At 44.7% G+C, this 15,013-nt stretch overlaps 1 protein-coding gene across 15 annotated transcripts in view; it reads right to left on the reverse strand.

The window, feature by feature from the left end:
- NCOR2 (nuclear receptor corepressor 2) overlaps window positions 1-14,501 on the reverse strand; it is a 545,344-nt gene extending 530,843 nt beyond the window's left edge. For 9 of the 15 annotated variants that reach the window (XM_073586129.1, XM_073586124.1, XM_073586122.1 and 6 more), the window contains exon 1: window positions 14,174-14,500. The gene's annotated coding sequence lies outside the window, so the exon portion shown is untranslated. Of the gene's footprint in view, window positions 1-14,173 lie in introns of all 15 variants that reach the window. The other 6 variants (XM_073586135.1, XM_073586128.1, XM_073586134.1 and 3 more) reach the window with 2 other exon arrangements.
- Window positions 14,502-15,013: the final 512 nt, after the last annotated feature.

The raw sequence follows: 15,013 nt of genomic DNA on the forward strand, positions 1-15,013 counted from the left end.
CTGCAACCTGTGCACATACCCTTAGGCTATGGCCACCCGTTAAGCATGTAATGCAGACATTTCTGCATCTCTTGGCAGGAAAAAACGCTGTGTAAAATAGGCGCGGTTTTTGCTACAGATCCTTCACCTATAGTGGGTGAAATCTGCTGCAAAAAAGATGAAATAATTGACTTACGGATCTACTGCAAATCGGCAAGGAAAAAATAAGCAATGTGCGAGACTTCATTCACTTTGCTGCTATTAGGAAATCCTTCAGGTTTTTTGACAAATCAGAGCAAAATAACGCAACAAAACTGCAACGTTTGCCCAGACCCGAGTCTCTATACACTACGCAACACGCAGTGTTAAATGACCTCTGATCAACAGCAGGCTTGCTGGTAGTCATTAATAGCCTGCTTTCACAGGCCAATCACTAATAAATCATTCAGTACACATAGGCTGCCATTGTTATCAGCAGTGAGAGTCCTGTTTATATATGCCCTGCCAGAATGAGTATCTTGTGTGTTGCACAAAAGATCATTTAACCTGACTATTGCTCCCACGTTAGGTATACGGCAACCTCCATTATTATTGGGAAATTTGTGTCCCTAGGAATGCTCGATCATGAAAATCGTGCAGCGTAAATGGACCTTAGGGCTCAGCCGGGTGTAGTGCTCGTGTGTATGGGGTAGTCAGGTGAGATGGCTGTGTGCCGAATGTTCAACTGATAGTTATCTTCAGTTGTCTGGTCATATCACACCGATGAGCCATAGAAGAGGGTAGTCATAACAGATCTGTGGGAGACCAAATCCCAGAAGCCCTGCTGAGTAACTGATATAAAGCTCCAGATTCTCTTGAATTTTGAGCTGTTCTGCAGCACCCAGCAGCGGCCACTGCAAGATGGAATTGATCTGCACCTAATGTTATTCCACATTATGTGTAAATCAAGAAAGAAAAACAAAACATACCCTAGTCAAGATTTGCAGATGAAACTCATCCACTGAACTTAATGGGTGTTCAAAAATAACCCTGGGAATCTGAATTGAGCCTTTCTTCATTTAATTCACAAATGTAAAAAGTAACAGATGTCAAAAACTTACATTCAGAATACAAACACATGGCATATAAAGTATGGTAGATGCCACACTGATCAAAAATTGTCAATTTTTTTTGCAAGACACAAAATGCATTGTGTTACATTATTACGTGTGAAGTCTTCATGAAAACTACACCTGAACATACCAGATGTATCCCATACATGACCTTCCAGGGAGAAGATTCTTAAAAAAAAAAAATAAAATAAAAAAAATCCACAACAGAATATTCGTGAGGCAATTTTCCGAAGGCTTTCCGTACGGCTTGCTGACAGCACAGACAGAAAACGTAGGCGCGCTAAATAACGAATATGATAACCTAATTGAAATTCAGTTTGCAAAACAGCTACATTAATAGAAGCCAGCATCTCGCTGTATCACATTCCACGTTTTACAGGAACCCAGTTGAACGCAACAAAGCAACTGTTGAGATGAAATGGTATATAATTTCTGAGACACTGAAATATCCAGCCGAGTCTAACAATGCTGACAGCAATTGCAACATACATTAAACGCCAACGAAAAGATGAACAGGGAGTTCGGCACAGCTTATGAGCGCCATTTACGGGTTTCAGTGCAATAAACATGCAGCTGCTTTTATGAAGGAGAGCTAGGGAGGGTACAGAAATGTCCTTGCTGTTTTCTGGCAGGTGTTGCACTCATGTCCTGTGTCTTGACAGCAGGTGTAACAGGTGCGCAGCTCCTTTGATGCCATTGTTAGGGAACGTGACATTCATAGCCATTTATTCTGCTATTTAACAGTCCAATCGTTCTGTCATAAGAATAAGTGTACATATAAAGTTTGTATGTGTCATCAAAAGGAGGAGTTTTTTTACCGTATATAGACATTATTTACGGTCATGGTATACCAAGATTGGCGCCGTCACCTACTACTTTTAGCCAGTTGTGACGGCATGGCAACTTTATTCTGGTCTTGGGAAGCGAAACAGACATCATAATTCATTGTAGCTTACAACTTTTTCATTGTATTTACCCTGTTGGCAAATGACAGTGATGTAATCAGGACAGATGAATTGTCATGGAGCCCAATACTGGCAACGTTTCATAATCTTTCATAAGCTCTCACTAGCCAGTGACTTCACTTCCCCTCCAACCATTTTTATAATTACTACTGCTTGAGCACGCAGAGGCACATTTAGCAGGGTTCTGCAACAATGGCACACTGCGGACTCATGGTCTGACTGTCACAAGTGAAGGACATGCTTGTCTACATTTAACAGTCTTAAAAAAAAAAACAAAAAAAAAAACCACAACACAGAAAGAGCCCGATTCGTCAAGATGGGCATTGAGCAGCAAGCCGTGCCCAATTCACAAAGAGACATTAGCACTGGTGTGGATTTATATGTGCTTTGTCAAAACTGTTACTCCAGTCAAGGACATTTTTGGCATAAGTGACAGAGACCTGTCAATTCAGGGCAGCGGGTGAAAACAAGTCACAGTGGACCCGTCTGTCTGACCAGTCTCCCAAGTAGTTCGGTCCCCGGTGGCTTTTAAAGTCTGCTTTTCTCTGGAACGCCATTATGCTTTAGAGTCAAACATATCTGGCTGAGATCATACAACCAATGTTTTATACCAGGGGCCTGTGGATTGAATAGCATGTATCAGCTGACATGTTCACGGTAAACATTGTAAGATGAAAATACAAATACAGGAACAGCCATGTTCCACGAATCACGGGAGGTACAGTAATCTCACAAAAGATAAGAGCCAATGTAATGAGACAGACATGAGAACGGGGTCACCATCAAATGTTAAGCGAGACAAACAAGTATCGGTTGGAAAGCAAACATTTCTGCCACTTATGGTAACTTGAGGACCATGCTCCTACAGAGCGTCTTACCAGTCTAGCCCTTGGCCTCATATCTAACTGCTAAAGCAAGATAACAGTTTATTGTGATCCAGAATACGGTTCTTAAGCTGGTTAAGAATGGGCACTGGTCTACTCCAAAAAAAAGATCCAGTTACAGAATGACAGCTGGAGCACCACACAACAGAGCTTTGTTCCCACAATCAGGAATTAGCAGTGCTTTGGATGCAGCGTATTTTCGCTGCGACCAAAACGTTGCGTTCTAATCACAGTTATATCCGCATGTGTTCAGTGAACCATGCGGATTTCCCACATCTAATGAATGGCGATGGGCGAGACGACCCTAGCGGCGCTGATAATGAACATGCTGCGGCTTGTAAACCCACATTGCGGGTGAGCTTACGCAGCGTTAAAATAGAAGCACAGTGGGCATAGGATTTCTATAAATCCCATCCACTGTTCCTGTAGTATAGAACGCAGCACAGATATGCGGTGTCCAAAACGCTGCCACTCTGGTTCGTGAACACGTAGCCTAAAGGGTTGTCTCCCACTTAAAAAAAAAAAAATTATAAAAAGTAAAACTGGGGTCCTGCTGTAACTGGACATTGCTCACAAGATCCCTAGGAGTTATAAAAGTGAACGTTTAGTTTACCATAACAAAGGTTTCATACCGAGACACTAAATGTAGCAAGTTAAAAAACATGAATCCTGCTAACCACACATCTATGGAGTCCAGGTTACTCGGGCAGACTAGCTCACAACGCTCACGGCTGATCTAAGAGTTTGTCTGTACATTGGATGAATTCCTGGCAAAGTAAGCCTTTATTCTATTACACAAAAAGTGGTACAGAATGTCCCAGGACTAATCAAAAATCTAAGCTCTTCATTAACAAAGCACTTGTGTTCCAGTGTAGGGAGCACATAGGACGCAGCTTGCAGGCAAGTAAAATTATTCTGAAAATGGAGGATTCTTTCACGCAGCTAGCAATCTGATCAAGGCCTCATTCACAACATTATATTTTATGCTTTTCACGCCATGCCATGCCTCTTTAGCCAAAAGAAATTCAAGGAATCAACTTAACAGAAAATCCACCTATTACTCACCTTTTAAATCCTTGCCACTCCAGAGCTAATACTCTGGGGGTCTCAGCCTTCATTTTACCATACATAGATGCCTAACATCCACGTGACCGACAAAACCAATCACTGGCCTCAGCGATTATCAGCATCTACAGAAGGAGACTGCTGAGGCCACTGACTGAAAGCCAGGTCATCCTTTTGGAGAAAAAAAAAAAAAAAAAAAGCGTGGCCCAACAGAGCATTGGTAATGGAGTGCTAGGTGATTTCGCAGGTAAAAGTGGTCTCCTTTTGTTTTCCAAATTTCTTGCTAGGTTAGGGTAGTTTCACACTAGCATTTCTCAGAGCTGCGGAAGTCCTCCGTGTAGCTCTGCCCATCGCTGCACCTCCTCCGGTCTGCTCCACCTATAGCTGCATGGGGCCTGTGTACCTATCTTTAACATTAGGTATGGAGGCTGTGCAGATGTATGCAGATGCGCCCGCATGCGTCGTTTTGACGATGCGGTGAAAAAAAATTCCAACTCGTGGCGTTCAACGCGGGTCGCCGCATCGTCAAAACGATGCATGCGGTCGCATCCGCATACATCTGCACAGCCTCCGTACCTAATGTTAAAGATAGGTACACAGGCCGCATGCAGCTATAGCCGGAGCAGACCGGAGGAGGTGTGGCAATGGGCGGAGCTACACAGAGGACGTCTGCAGCCCTCCACAGCTCTGAGAAACGCTAGTGGGAAACTAGCCTAATTTCCTAACGTCCTGAACAAAGCCTTTATCTAACAAATTTTCTTGTCCCAACTACATTTATGGTGCTTGTGACAAATGGCAATACACAAGTCAATGAAACCTTTGTTGCATGCAAATCTCAAATCAACACTAAGCTCCTATAATTCAAGCAAATGAGGAGGTGTCAAGATTACTACCTATGTCATGTCAGAACAAAAAGCTGAAAAGCTTCCGTAGTGGGAATTTCTTCTGAGCAGTGGCTATCTCTATATAATCAAGTACATGGCTATGTGCACACGTTGCAGATTATGATTCATTTCCGCAGCGTTTTTGGACGAGCGGAACTGCATCAAATCCGCAGTGTAGTACAGTACCAATGATAGTCAATGGAAATTTGAGCACATGCTGCGGAAAAATCTGTGCGGATTTGCAGCGTTTTCTGCAGCATGTCAATTCTTTGTGCGGATCTGAAGAGTTTCTGCACCCATTGAGTAAGGCAAATACGCACAACAACAAAAAAAAAATGCATAACAATCGGCAAGAAATCCGCAAACATTTTGGCCTGCGTTTTCTGCCAAGAGATGCAGATTGCGTGCAGAAAATCCCGCAGGCCAATCCGCAACGTGAGCGCATACCCTATAACTGACAAACTGAAAAGGTTTTCCAGCATCTGTAAAGTTTCTCAATTCTGCATGTAACTTTAAAAAGTTATATTTTATGCTGCTTTCTGTGTACTTGAGATTAATTGCAGTCGCCTTATATGCGGATGGCAGCACTTTGAAAATATAGATATTTTTGCTACAAGCTGCAGTAAAACTAGAATGTTTCCAGGTCAGCAATACACTAACTGTCAGCAATACAGAAAGGACACTTCTGCTAAATGCAGACATTTCAGCATGCCAAGTCCCTTGAAACTTATTAACTCGGAAGCAGTAATTCAAACTACTAATGGCGGAGTTATGTCACTGGCTCTAAATGAAGCAACACCTAATGGCTGCCTACAGTGAACATGAAAAGATACACCCTGAAGATCATGGAAACCCCTCCACAAATACGTAACCAGTGGCAGAAAACCTTTAAGTGACTGAACTAAGAAGTTGGCAAGTATACAAACAAAAATATCAAAGACAGATTCCAGTCTTAGGGTATGTGCACACGCTGTGGAATGCTCTGCGGATTTGGCCGCGCGGATTTTGTAAAATCCGCAGGTAAATCTGCAGGTCAAAAGACCTGCGGATTAGCCTGCGGTTTTGCATCTCCACAATGGAGGCGATAGCAAATTCTTTCTGCGGTTTTGAAACCGCAGCAAATCCGCGCGGAAAATTCCGCAGCGTCTGCACAGCGGGTTTTTTTCCCATAGATTAGAATGCTACTGTACACCGCAGCAAAAACTGCTGCGGATCCGCAGCGTGTGCACACACCCTTAAGATAACAAAAGACAACAGGAACAGAATGGAAAATGCAGCAACAAACAATGTAGCTGTTGCATTAAAGATTATTTTGATTATTTTCAATCCTCTGACAAGCCCTAATAAAACATGTCATTTACCGCAACAATATCTACTGTAGATCTGCAAGCTAGGCTTACAAAAGGACTGTTATTACATGTTGATGAAAGGCCATTCCTGAATCTAAATAAGAAAGGATTCTTTGCGGTTACAGTAAAATTGTGGAATGCCCTACCACAAGTGGCAGTAAAGGTAGACACTTAAAGGCCTTAATGCTTTTCAATCAACAAAAGGCATTGTGGATTATAAATGACCTAGAGATAGATATATGTGTAACTGGTCAAGAAAGGTTGACCTTGATGCTAGATCTTTTTTAACCTACGCAAATATGCTAAAAGCAATTTCACTACAGTTGTAGTATTGACAGCTCATGAACCTCCCACAAGCTGTAGTTTTTATTAGAAGACATCTTAAACTGCATAATTTGAATTCTTTCCCATGAATTTCTTTGGACGCTTTCTGAGTGGAAAGACTCTTCCTGGTATGTGGTTTGCCCTGACTTTGTAAAGTTTTCTGATGCCCATATATATTTCCTCCATTCCAATATGCTTGGGAAGTGAGAAAATAGAAGTTCTAGCACTTATAGTGCTGGATGTGCTGAAGAAGTGGAAAATCCCACTCAAGAAAATGGCAAGTTACAATGTATTAGTATCATGACAGCATCTTAACATATTACACTGCATCAAAAGCAGTTTTAACTCATGTTGAAGGGGGGCAGCAAAAATCAAGCTTACACTCTGGTTATACTTTAGTACAGAGGGGGGAAATACTACAAACAATCCTCCTTGCTTCCTAACTGCCTCCTTTTCCTTCTACAACATATTGATTTTACTTCTTTTTAAGAGAAAAAAAACAAGAGAGCGATAACCTATATTGAACCAAGCAAAATACCATGGTTGAAAATATGAGGGCTTTCATTGTAACTGCAGTGTAAGGCTCTGTCCAAATTCCATTTTAGGAACACGCAGATTTCATGTCTGAAATGCATCCAAATGCTAAGCGATACAAGCAGAATCAGTGGGGCCCATTGATTATTGGGATAGTAGTATCTGCTTGGTGTCAATGAAGGAGCACAGCATGCAGAAAGTTTTCTTTCATTCTAGAAAACTGACACCAAACGTAAACCAGACGGACTACCTAATATAATCACGGAGGCCCCTCTGATTCCATTTGTGTCAGTTAGCAAACGGGTTTATTTGGGCATGAAATCGGTTTGTCTGTTCCTACAACAGAAAAGACACAGAGACAAATGGATGTGTGAACCTTTTGCCTTAAAGATACTTAGAAGAACACGAATAGAACATAAAAAAATTGGGCATAAATAATCTGAGAATTGCAAAACAACTAGATTCTCAATCAACTCTGCTTCTTGTTCCAGTTCCTAAAATACATTTTTCATTAAAGGGGATGTCTACTACGAGGGACAAGCCCTTCAAAATCTGTTTCCCCCGTTTAACACTTACCCTCACTGCTGGCGCTGTTCCAGCAGTGTTGGAACTGTCTCTCCCAGCGATTGTGTACCAGCATCACATCAGACAAATCGCTTACGTCCGGAGGACTGATCACTTCCTCTGGATGTATGCGATATGTCTAAAGGTGGGGACAGCGCGGCAACCGTCGATTGGCCGTAGGGTTCGTGTGATGTCACGCTGGTACACGATCGCCTGCAGTGACAGTGTAGACACCATTGTAACAGCTAGGCTTGATATGATTTGCAGGAGCCGGCATCATCTCCAGTTCTCGTACTTGAGCAGTCTTCTACACTTGCAGTCATGCACATTGCGTCTCTGAAGGCGGGAACCCTATACCCGGTTTTAGCGCAATGATGCGCCTGAAGAGAGCAGTGCATGCGCAAGGATTGCAGACAGCTGGTGATCATGCTGACTCTTGCAAATCATGTTGTTATCATACCCACAGGGGCATAACATCCAAAGCGGGAGGACCAGTCTGGGGAAAACCATTGCCCCAACAAGTAGTCAAAGGCCTAATTAGCATAAGGAAAATAGCTTATAAATACTTTTTTTTTTTTTTTTTTCAATATGTGTTTAGGTGACTAACTGGATAAAGGGCTGGTTAGGCAGGGAATTTAGCAATAAGTAAACAAATGCTGGCGGGTTGGAGGGCATGGGGAACCTGACATTCCCTTTAAGGCTCCTCTTACACATTCGTTACTTTCCATCAGGTTTTAGTTGGTCTGTGCCATCAAAAATAGTGTAGCACAGTTAGAGGGAAGAAGAAGAAGAAAAAAAAAAAAAAGAAACCATGACACCAGTATCAACTGACTTTGTTTTATCATGAGGAGGTTATGAAAGTTAAACAAATTCCTACACTCCAAAACTGAAACTGCAATTAGATTCAAATTATAGAATTTATTTTGTATATTCAGATCTATGATAGAATATAAATTACAGCACTGAATATTACATATGACCAGTAATACAGTTACTTACTGAACTGGAAAAATCAGACACAACCATAGCGTATTTTTCACTACTGACAGTCTACACAAACCCTACATTTTGCTGAAATCTCATCTTGTGCTCCAGCCCATTTATTAATATTGTATAATAATGACTGACAGTCTGTAATTTCTTCCTAAGGAACATGTAAAGTGCAACAAATTTGGGATTGCTTAGGCTCACTCACACAAGCAAATCAGATGAGTGCACTCGGCCCAATGTTGCTCTATGGGGCAGCTCACATCTGCTATTATTTTTCTAATGCTGATTGGGCATGCGAAAACTGCAGCATGCTGCGACTGCATCCAAGAATCGGATTGCACAAATGTGGAGCGTGTGAAACATCGCGCTGCACTTGGATATCACCCGAGTGCTGAGCGACTCCCGCGGCCGCTGGCGTGGAGAGATTAATTTCTCAGTCAGCTTTGCACCTGTGTTCCGATTCTCACATGCGAGGGGATCAGAGCTCTGACTCTCAGCTCACGCTCGCAGGACTACTGTAGCAGAGTGTCATTAGCATTCCTGCATCGGATGCCATACGCTAGTGTGACTCCAGCCTTAAACTATGCTCACACGCTGCGGTTTTCATGCATTTTTTTCCGCTGGCAAAACCTGCTCTCTTAGCAGTGAGAAACTTGCCCCCAAAAAGCAGGTTTTGCTTAGTTTTTGATGCATTTTGTCAGGGTCTCTTGCACATGCTGATAACGTTTGGTGAAATAAAAAAAAAAAAAAAAAAAAAAAAAAACCCATTCCACTCCCTTAGGTTTTGGCACCAAAAATGCAGCATAAACAGATAGCTGTGGGTTGTTTTGCACCACCAATGAGTGAAAAACGCTGAAAGAAATGACATGCTCTATTCTGCAAAGCACAAAGTTTTGTAGAAAATACTGAAAAGGGAAAAAAAAAAAAAAAAAAAAAAACACACACGAGCTGTGGGCATGAGATTTCTGAAATCTCAGACTGCTGGTACTGTAAAACGCGGCTGAAAATTAGCATAAAAAGGCTGAAAAAAAAATGCAACATGAAATTGTAACCTTACTGTACTCACAGAGAATGCCCACACATGTATAAACAATTAGGAGCTGATCAGCTGATTGCCAGGGGGTTTCTGATGCTGAACTCCTGGCAATTAGCTGTTATCGGAGACCGAAGCTGTAGCCAAGTGATGACATGGACAGGATGAATGCACTAGAGGCACCATTTAGGATTTTCTCTCTGCTGTAGCTAATAGAGAAGAGTCCCGAACAGTAAACTACCCTTCCCCCACTCTATGACGTCCATATTTCCTTCTCGAGAAAGCAGTTGTCATCATGGGACAACCCTTGTAAGCTGTCATTCACGCAACTGTATCCATAGTTGTCATGAAAGCCAAACGCTCTGTTGCAAGACCAGGACTGGATCCCATGAGAGCCAAGCCAAGAAACCTTACAAAGTAAAGGCTTGTGTGCTTCCCTTTGACAAGAACCCTTCCCAGGGAAGAAAACGCTTGTTTGCCAATACATATTCAGGGAAGCACATCTGGCAAGAGAGATTTTTTTCTTTGTACAAAAGTAAAGCCAGAATGAGGGTGAGTGGATAAAATAAAAATTTGTCTAAAAACAGCTTATAAAGCAATCGACAATACCCGGTGCACAAGTTTATATTTAACTCATTCAAAACACAGGGACCTTTATAGTACAGTATAGTACAGCGATATTACTGTTTTTCACAGGTAGATAATCGTTTAATGCAATCGTAACTCACAGCGAGCAAACAATATCAGACAAGTGTTACTACAGGATGAGAATCGAGAGTGAAATGGCTGAATAGTGATCATCGCAATTCACATAAGATCAACTTATTTAGGACTCGAATGTACACTGCTCCTTACTGGTCAAGTCGCTGAACAACCTACATTTACATTACACCATTTTTGAAAGTTGATTGAGAATTGTTTTTCACTGACAAACGACAGTATTTTGGACACATCGTTCAGTCCATTCACACTATACAACTAACGTAGACTGTGAGTCGTTACTAGTGATGCGCAAACGTGCTCGAATAAGGTGTTATCTGAGCATGCTCAGCTACTAACCAAGTGACTTCGGCATGCTCGAAAAATATGTTCTAGTCTAGGCGGCTGCATGTCTGGCGACTGTTCAACAGCCGCAACACCTGTAGGGATTGCCTGTTTGTTAGTTATTGCCTGTTTGTAGGCAATCCCAGCAAGTGTCGCGGCTGTCGAATTGCCACAAGACATGCAGTGACAGGGACTGGAATATATTATTCGAGCACACCGAAGACACTCTGCTATCACATGAGCGTACTCAGATAACACCTTACCCGAGCACATTCGCTCATCACTAGTCGTTACCCTTAGTATCGGACCTATCAGCTGCCAGTGTAAATGGGCCTCAAGTCTTCTTTTCGTGCGGATACATTGAGTCCATGTGTCTAAGGAGACTACAGTAAAATATGAAATGGTCAGGTTTCGTTTTGTGGCCGTTTTACAACATGCTATAGGTATATCCTTCATTAGTTTGTCTCGTTAAGATCTTTTTTAATATCTCAATAACATCTTGAAAACACTCCATAACAAGCAGCCACTAAAGAGCGCCCTGAATGGCTGCTGTGATCAACACGATTAATTGTGCTGCATTATTGTGCACCTGAGAATTTCCGTTTCTCACACGTCACCACATACAATCCTAATTTCTCCAGCACATCTGTTCAATGAATGGGTAACATGTGCAGCCATATGTTTTTTATGGCATATGCATGATACATACAGTATGGTGACTTTTTAGGCACACCATTTTACTGGACAAGTCTTCAGACAATAAGAGGATCACGGGAGGCTTGCTTCTAGGAACCCATGCTACTTGGCTACAAAAGTGAGACACTGATGGGGGTCTGGCAGGGCATGAGCCCCAAAGTGCCAGAGGAACAAATAGGCCACTTTGCCTGGCCAGGGTAACAAATACGATGGGTAAGCCGACAAATGGCGCCCGGTTGTGTCTCCATGGCGCTGATAAGAGGGTTGTCGTAACCCAGAGCAAAGTATATGCATTTGTAGGTGTAAACTGATGACGACTAAAGTTGCTGAGGCGAATATTCTACACGTCCCATTAAAAACAATTTATGGAGCGCCTAGTTATTTATGTTGGGTCTCATATTGGGGTCCTGCCAACGTCTCCTTCACTTTGATGGCAGCGTCACCATTCTAGTCAGAAAAATTCATGGAAACCAGAAAGTCTAGTATTTTCCCAGACATAGGAGTGCAGTCTCTATTGTTTTGTTTACGGGCAAAGAACATTTCCAGGGTTTGGCTGTCATATTCCCAACCCTGAGGAGATACGCCAATGTCCATAGGGCTGCCATATTCCCAAATCTGAGGAGATGTGCAGTGTCCATAGGGCTGCTATATTCCCAACCCTGAGGCGATGCGCGGTGTCCATAGGGCTGCCATATTCCCAAACCTGAGGAGATACGCCGGTGTCCATAGGGCTGTCATATTCCCAACCCTGAGGAGATACGCCGGTGTCCATAGGGCTGTCATATTCCCAACCCTGAGGAGATATGCCGATGTCCATAGGGCTGCCATATTCCCAAACCTGAGGAGATACGCAGTGTCCATAGGGCTGTCATATTCCCAACCCTGAGGAGATGCGTGGTGTCCATAGGGCTGCTATATTCCCAACCCTGAGGCGATGCGCTGTGTCCATAGGGCTGCCATATTTCCAACCCTGAGGAGATACGCCGGTGTCCATAGGGCTGTCATATTCCCAACCCTGAGGAGATACGCCGGTGTCCATAGGGCTGTCATATTCCCAACCCTGAGGAGATATGCCGATGTCCATAGGGCTGCCATATTCCCAAACCTGAGGAGATACGCAGTGTCCATAGGGCTGTCATATTCCCAACCCTGAGGAGATGCGTGGTGTCCATAGGGCTGCCATATTCCTAACCCTGAGGCACTGCGCAGTGTCCATAGGGCTGCCATATTCCCAACCCTGAGGAGATACACCGGTGTCCATAGGGCTGCTATATTCCCAACCCTGAGGAGATACGCCGGTGTCCATAGGGCTGCTATATTCCCAACCCTGAGGAGATACGCCGGTGTCCATAGGGCTGCTATATTCCCAACCCTGAGGAGATACGCCGGTGTCCATAGGGCTGCTATATTCCCAACCCTGAGGCGATGTGTGGTGTCCATAAGGCTGCCATATTCCCAACCCTGAGGCGATGCGCGGTGTCCATAGGGTTGCTATATTCCCAACCCTGAGAAGATATGCCAGTGTCCATAGGGCTGCCATATTCCCAACCCTGAGGAGATGCGTGGTGTCCATAGGGCTGCCATATTCCCAACCCTGAGGAGATGCGTGGTGTCCATAGGGCTGCCATATTCCCAACCCTGAGGAGATGCGTGGTGTCCATAGGGCTGCCATATTCCCAACCCTGAGGAGATGCGTGGTGTCCATAGGGCTGCCATATTCCCAACCCTGAGAAGATGCGTGGTGTCCATAGGGCTGCCATATTCCCAACCCTGAGGCGACACGCGGTGTCCATTGGGTTGCTATATTCCCAACCCTGAGAAGATATGCCAGTGTCCATAGGGCTGCCATATTCCCAACCCTGAGGAGATGCGTGGTGTCCATAGGGCTGCCATATTCCCAACCCTGAGGAGATGCGTGGTGTCCATAGGGCTGCCATATTCCCAACCCTGAGGAGATGCGTGGTGTCCATAGGGCTGCCATATTCCCAACCCTGAGGAGATGCGTGGTGTCCATAGGGCTGCCATATTCCCAACCCTGAGGAGATGCGTGGTGTCCATAGGGCTGCCATATTCCCAACCCTGAGGCGACACGCGGTGTCCATTGGGTTGCTATATTCCCAACCCTGAGAAGATATGCCAGTGTCCATAGGTGTGCCCATACTTGCTCCATCCTACCAGGAGCAGCATCTTCCTCCTCCACGTCCAGTAATGGCTGCTGGCATGCATTCCTCCCAGCCTGTGCATTTGGCTGAGGGAAGCAGTCGCCTCTCCTCATGAACTTGCCCTGTGGCTGGAGACAGGACTAGGCCTCAATGTAAGACACTTCAGGCAAACTCCAGAGCCTGCAGCAGCTCTGTGTCATGTCCTCCTTCCTCATGAGCTCAGTCCTGCCTGCAGAGACCTGGCACTACCATGTGAGCCATTGATGCCTCTAGGCCACTCCGGGGAGAAGTTCCTCGGTGCGCAGCAGCCACTTTCCCGGCACAGGGAGGGGAGAAGCAGAGCCGAGATCCGGCGGCCACAGCACGAACTCCCTGCAGCTGGGGAGGAGGCAATGCTGCAGAGGAATGAGAGCAGCTGTCCCTCCATGAACTAGTCTGAGCACATCCACTGCAGTCCAGCCTCACAAGGGGTTAACGCAGCCCCCTCCCCGGCGCCGCACTGTAAACACATATGCACAGGGTAATAACGCTCATCATCATGCTCCTTCCTGCTGCCTCCCCCTGGAAAAGGCTTATTTCCCCCCTTACCTCTGGATCCATCATGGCTCTTTTCCCCCCACACGCCCTGCGGCCACTCTAGCAGCTCAGTGTCAGCCCCTTCACCCGTGGGCTAGTCCAGGCAGGTCGTGGCCAGCTCCAGCGTCTTCCCCTAGCACAAGGGTAAATCCACAGACCGCTGTCTCCCCGGCGCTGGGCGAAGATGTCTGGCTGGAGCTGCCTCCCTTTGCTCTGTAGAGCAGCAAGTTTGTGATCATGCTTTGCTTGGCTCCTTCTGTGTCTGTGATTCTGCAAGAGATTGATGGCACGGTTCCAAGCAAGGCTTACACCAAACAAATAGCTTTCACATTTCTGCCTGGGCTTTTCTTAAAGGGGCAGCCTCCCTCCTCTCCTGCTCACTGGTCTTATGTGGCAGTTTTAGGTCTCCATTTTGCTACATTGTATCGTGTGTGTATTCCAATAGAACCATTCCTTTAACTGTTTGTGTACCCGAGATGTAAAGCCGGAAGGGACAGGAGAGTCTTTGTACGGCGCTGCAGCACATGTTGGCGCTATATAAATACTATGTGACAAATAGCTGTTTGTACACACAGACATGATGAGGATCCTTCCCCTGCTGCAGTACTGATGTGCCAGTTTATATACTGACATGCTGTAGGAGAGCTCTGCAATGCAGTATATAGTCCTATAAAATCCCTGCCCCCACAGAGCTGACAATCTACAACTGCGCCTGAGGAAAGGGGACGCGACCTGGCCTCGGGCGCTGAAGTGGATTTAACGTGGGATAATGAATTTATCTGACGTTCCCTTTAGGGTATGTGCACACGGTGCAGATTCTGCTGCGTTGAACAGTACCTTTATTTCCTATGG

The sequence above is a fragment of the Dendrobates tinctorius genome, unplaced genomic scaffold (genome assembly GCF_039654945.1).
Source record: "Dendrobates tinctorius isolate UK_male_01 unplaced genomic scaffold, ASM3965494v1 ptg000090l, whole genome shotgun sequence".
Lineage (NCBI taxonomy): Eukaryota > Metazoa > Chordata > Amphibia > Anura > Dendrobatidae > Dendrobates > Dendrobates tinctorius.